Raw genomic sequence first — 6556 nt, 5'->3', positions numbered from 1 at the left:
GAAAACGAAACAGACAAACTAACATTACTGGCGTGCAAGAATAAGGAAGTCCCGCCTTTCAAATGATTTTATTGGCTTCATAATTCTGTTTTAGTTTTAGTATTTTAATTCGTTGGAATATGTTTAAAGTTGACTATTTTTCCATTCCGATTCGATAGATACGTAACGCAACCACATGTTGTCTTAAAGAAAACGGTACATGGTATGACTCAAATTATAAAGTTATTATTCTAATTTATATAGCATAAATAATTGTATGTGCCAGTAGCTGTAGGCTATTCTCGAAGTAATGCAGTACATGTTCTGGAGTGTATTCAAGCAGTACATGTTCTGGAGAATCTGGCAACAGCTGAAACCAGTCACAATACACGAGGAAGTGTGCACTTTCTGGCTATTTATTTGAGTCAAATTACAGTTCCAGCTCCCAACAAATGTCAAATTACTCATCATGAAGTGAATTTACTTCTGGGCTTTGATGCTTTTATCGGATTTGTATCTTAGAAATATATGAACACTGCAGTCACTGAGGTGAATTTTGAAAGGCATTTTTTTGTGTGTGTAATTGAAATTGGAATACACGTGTTTTTACATTTATATAATTATTTGCTTCTCCCTTTGCCCAGAACTGTATTATTCCTTACTTAAACGGGTCGGTTAGTCGCTGGACTCTGAACTCACTGCTTACTAATGGTATTCCTTCCCCCGAAGGTCTCAGATGCCACATAGGAATGAATGACTCACCGATGATTTGAATCATGACCGTTGAGTGGTGATTCAATCTGAATTGCTTTTAACTTACTTCAAAAGACAAATTCTCATCCTGACTTCAGCTGCTGTTTCCAGTCCCTGTTTTTCATAGACAACTTAATTATTAACAATTATTCTTGGATAGTTAAATCAATAATGTAGTTTTATTCTGAAAAATTTAGTTTGTCCCAATTGCCTAAGACGATCAAATAAATATTGAATGGCTTGCACCTTCACAACGTTTTAGATCTACAGCTTCAATAAATGGCCTTCCACTGGAAAAAAATAATACATTTCAAAGCCTGAATATGTCATGATATAGTCATGCTTTATGAATTTTTAACTGTATCTTGGGTAATATATTATATCTGAATGTGAATACATGTTAGCACTTGTAAAATATAATTGACTGAAAAACGTCAAAATGTTGGCAAGAAAATTTTGGCGTGAATCAGATCAGATGTAGACATTTGCATGGTGTAAGCAGGGACGTGACTTGAATCACTTTTCATAAAACACACGGGGATAACATGAGGTATAAATGGTGATGAAGTTGATCTGTGAATCATAATCACTGGGTACATTTTGAAAACACTGGACCCAATGTTGTGGCAACATGAGGACCTGAGCCCTTGTGGCACAAAGATAGAATGTTGTGGGGAAGTGACATCACATGATGTATGGCTCACTCTTCCAGCAGAGACACTGGAGCTGCCAGCTTTAAATAGGCATTACACACCTAACAGAAATAATATCAACATGTTCCCCGCCTCAACCAGCTGACATCTGTCACCGTCAACTGAACTCAGGCCTGGAACTGAAGCGCATTTCGTCTTAGCGCAGAGATTCAACTGTTGAGTAATGCCCCAAACACTTTTATACAGGACTGTTTATGTTATGCCACCATTGTACTTTTCCACAATCATTCACTATCAACAATAATTGAAGCAGCCATTAAAACATGCTAACCTCACAATAATCTAAATACAAGTGTAAATAAATACAATATATTTAAACAAATGAGTAAAACATAAAAACTATATAATAATATTTGGTATATATACCAGAGATCAGTTTAAGCAACAGAGTGGATAAAAAGCAACAGGTCATGAATTAGTTCAGTCACCTCTTCTATAAATTAAAACAGTAGCTTATCTGGCTGAACCATATGTTGTTAATATGTTGATGTGTCCTACAGGACAGATTGAACCCTGACAGTTCCTTCCCCAGGTATCTTTGTGTTGTCGAGGCATTGCAGTTTTGTCCATTGTGTTAACCGGGAGGGAGGGCTTCAGTTGGCACAGAATCATCAGCTATTCATCACGGCTGATTGGCTGGCAAGCCCCACTGCTCAATAGCAATCCCCCTGGCCAGTCAGACTGTTCTTTGATCTGCCCCTGCTCACTGCATCAGAAACTGCAGGGGCCTGGCCCACCAATTACAGGGGTAAAAGGCAGGAGACTGGCTTTGGATTTTGGAGCACAGGTGTGCTAGCAGGTTCCCCACTGAATTATTGGAGGGAGACACAGCCAAGGCACGACCTATAACAAGGCAACATTTTCTGTAAAGGCCTACCATTGCCTCTAAATTCACTAATTATTAATTTGTATAGTGAAGACAAGGGGTAATTATGTTATCTGACTATAACAGACTAATATTAGAAAACACTTTTCTAGTATAAACTGCTTGTAGTATTTTATTTTTTTATTTTTTAGAAGTTTGCATTATTAACCATAATAACATATGTGTAATGGGTCAAAATTGACCTGTATAGATTTATGTAAGAAAAAAACTATGTCTGTTAAACACATTCAAATTGAACAATTTAGTGTAACAGGGTTTCTGAAATCATACTGTGCAGTCCATAAGTATTTTGACAGTGGTCCAATTTATGTGATTTTGGCTCTGTGCTCCAGCAAATTGCAGACAGCAGACTGTCACCCATAATTTCAGGTTATTTGCATCAATATTGGGTGATCCATGTAGGAATCACATTTCATTTTATACAAAGTCCTTCCATTTTAGGGGACCAAATCTCATTGGACAGTTAAATTCTGAGCTCTTTCTGATTAGACAGGTAAATTCAATTGCTTCCTTAGTGTAGGTATCAGAAAGCTTTCAGAATCTAGTCTTGATTCTTGGCTTTTGATTTCCTTTAGAGTATGTTATTGCATTTGTTAACATGAGGACCTGAGTTGTGCCAATGACAGTCAAGGAAGCCATTATGAGAAATAAAAAAGATTTAAAAAAGGCTTACCGAAACAAACTGTTTGGAACCTCATTAAAAAGCAAAACCTTACAGGATGTTAGATCTCCAGTAACGGGGTTGGGCAGCCCTGCCGAAGGGAATATGAAACAGCTCTAATGCCCCCTGCTGGTTGTTGGGTACATGCTTTTTTATAAGCCTTAAAAACTATGAGGTAAAATAGGGCTATTCAACTTCAAAAGGTTGTGTTGTTCTTGGCATCAATTGCACTCCACCTGCACTGATGGCCTTTTCATCAGTGAAATTTTAAAAAAAATAAATTATTCACATGCATCTAAAAATATGAATTTGATCTAGATTGTGTCAGTACAGTGTTAGTACACATGCTATTAGTGACATACAAATCAGTAACGACTGTATAGTTTAAAGAAGACATCTACTTTGTTTGCAGAGATGTACAGTACATCTTATTGTCGTGTCTAGGAAACGACAGAGTCCAAATCTCCAATTTGTCGAAAAACATCTTCACAGGGGAAAAGACACCACGGCAGCAAGCTGTTCAGGAAAATCTGACTTTATTTAGCATAAAGTGCATAAAGCCGGACCAAAAACATGGACCCGGACTGCCATTTTTACACCCATTTTATACACAGTTACTCCTCCTACAACTCCACCTCCAACCTCATTCTGGCAAATCACCCATATTGTTCTTATCTTAACTCCTCCCACAACTCCTCCCACAATGTCATTGTGGCAAATCGCCAAAGGTCCTTATGCTCTGCCAGCTCTGTACAAAGTTCAGGACGCCCCCTGTCCTCACTTCACCCCGCACCTGCTCTTGGCAGAGTGGGAAACTACAAGATCTCATAAAGTTCTGGATGCCCCACCTCTAACACACACGTCATCCATACACGCCACACTGTATCTTTCCACATATGGGTCACTTTTCTGTCAAGATCTTATGAGCAGTAAATCATTGAAAATATACAGACATACTAAACATTTGATTAATATTCACTTCTAATATACAGACATACTAAACATTTGATTAATTATTCTCTTCTAAGTGAGTAAATGTACGTTGCATTCTTTGCACTCATTTCAACAGTTTTCACTGTGGGTTCTTGCGTTTTCATAAGCTCAGCTATAATTAATGTTCTAGGTTCATTTGATTTGATAACAAGCAGCGTACATGGGATATAGTGATTATAAGTCACTTGCATATAGATACACTTCTGGCATAAAACATCGAGTCCCGAAGAAATCAGCTGTACAGTCATATCTCGCTCTGTGTCCTTGACTACACAGCTAGCTGCTTTATTAAACTCCGGTTACATATGGGTTCACTGTGTAATTCTAGCACAATTTAGCAGTTAATCAGTTTGAAACTATACAGCGTACATATCATACTTTTATATGGATATATTGATCCACTTTTAGCATACATCGTCGAGAGTTTTGGAGGAACCAGCCTGCTCATCAAGGTTGAGTCTGGTTTTGACTTGTCATTGTTTAACATGCTTTTAGGAGGGAGATCTTTTGTTCTGTGAATTTTACCCTACATTATTAATACATTCATTCTATTACTTAGTATTAGTACTTGGAGAATATTATTTAAAGAATGCAGGCTCATAAAAAGAAATAATATTGAGCAGGTAATAAGCTATACTATGTTGAAAAATTGAAGATTATATTATTTTATGCAAACACAATTTGTCAGAGAATTCTTTTTTTTTTTTTTTTTTACAAGTAATATATCCCCAAATGTATTCATGCCTGTTTTCAATGCAAGCCTTCTTTTGCAAGTATAGCACACCTGAGTGAGTGTGTTAACACTTGCCGGTGGTTGCCAATGGCAATAAATCTAGCATATATTAACAATTGCATGCAGTTTCAATGCTGCAATATAACTGAAAATAGTCTCACCTCCTTGAAAAGACAAGGACCCTAGTATTTATATGTGCAAGATACTCAGTGTTCTTCCTATGTTCACTGTTCTGTCTGATAGGGGGGGGGGGGGGGGGGGGGGGGTTAGGTTTTGCAGGTCAGTAATTCATTTAGGCCTTTTGTTTACTAAAGGTTTGAATTTTCAATGGAAGAGGAAGGACTATGTGAATAGGTGTGAAATGCGTACAGGACCTCCCTGTTCCTGCACCAGACGGTTGGGAGGAATACACATTCATTTATCTGGAATGGCACCACAATACAACTTTCATGCCGTACTTAAGTCACAAGTGAATGGGGGATCGCTTTTCTCACTCTCAAGGGCAATACACATTCATAAGAATCCAGTACTGAGCACATAAATACATTTCACACACAAATACACAAGCAGTGTTGTATATGCAGTTTATAATTCGCAGTAGGATCTTAGCCACAAATGTGGTCATGATGAAATGTGCTTATTTTGGTGCTCTCATGCCAATCTGATCAGTGAAGGAAGTACTCCCAGGAGAATGTCCCATGTTGCTTTAAGGAGCTCTTAGGCACCAGCAACCAGATATTCCCATTGTACTTGCAGCTCAATATCTGTGTACTTGGGCAGAATTGCAAGTTGATGTTCTTAAAGGTAAACACGTAATAGTGATACCAGTAGCAGTAAAGAAAAAATCTGATTATGATGACGACGCAATTGATGTATCAGAGGATGAAGTCAAAATACAATAGAAAACAGGGAATGAAAATGCTGTTATATATTTCACCAGGAGAGGGCAGCAATCCATTGCCATTACTTGCCTATATTTTCTGGTTGGGGGTAAGTGGTGCGGAAAATGGAGCAAGGATCTTCAAGTTATTATTTTACATTGACATTACATGTTTCAAAATTTGTATAATTAATAATAATATGTGGGATTTTTAATATAAAGCAACATATATTGACTTTACTATTGTTCCCAGCATTGCAGTAACATTTGCTTTATTCAAAATAGATACTGCACTTCCAAAAGAGAACCGTGAAATTCCAGTAAATTCAAATGTGAGGTATGCCCCAGAAAAATAAATGTCTCAGAATTATTTAATGTAAGGAAAAAATAAACCTTGCGCCTGAGAGCGCGAAGAAAAACTTTCTATGCGCAATAAAGTAAACATGTAAATCCAAATGCGTTTTCATGAAGTATCACAAATCTACCACAAGGGGGTGCAACTGACATCTAATATATGACGTGAAGTCTTGAGGGAAAAAAAGACTGCAATTACTCCTGTGGGGTGTCACGTTATGAACACAACCTTGCGTTTGCTGTCATTGAGTAGTTGCTGCCCAAAGAGAACTGGATCAGGAAGTAGCCTTCATCCAGTTATTTTACGTATTTCAAAAGCTATATTGCAATATTAACACAACATAAAATTCCAATCGGAATAATACATCTGCATTGTGTTTTAGTTTAATCCCACGTTGGTGCGCATTTGTTAAACCTTCCAGTTGGGAATTAGTGCATGCTCAACACATGACATAAGCGTGAAAAGGACAGTGCAGTGCCCTATATAAACTACTGTACAAATGCAACGCCCCTCTCCACACGCTTGACCTCAAATAAAATTGCGCCAGCTCTTGTAATGACTATTTCCGGCCATCAGAGAGCAGTTATGCTAGTATATTATCCA

This window comes from Conger conger, chromosome 4, assembly GCF_963514075.1.
Source record: "Conger conger chromosome 4, fConCon1.1, whole genome shotgun sequence".
Taxonomy (NCBI): domain Eukaryota; kingdom Metazoa; phylum Chordata; class Actinopteri; order Anguilliformes; family Congridae; genus Conger; species Conger conger.
This window is presented reverse-complemented; position numbering follows the sequence as displayed.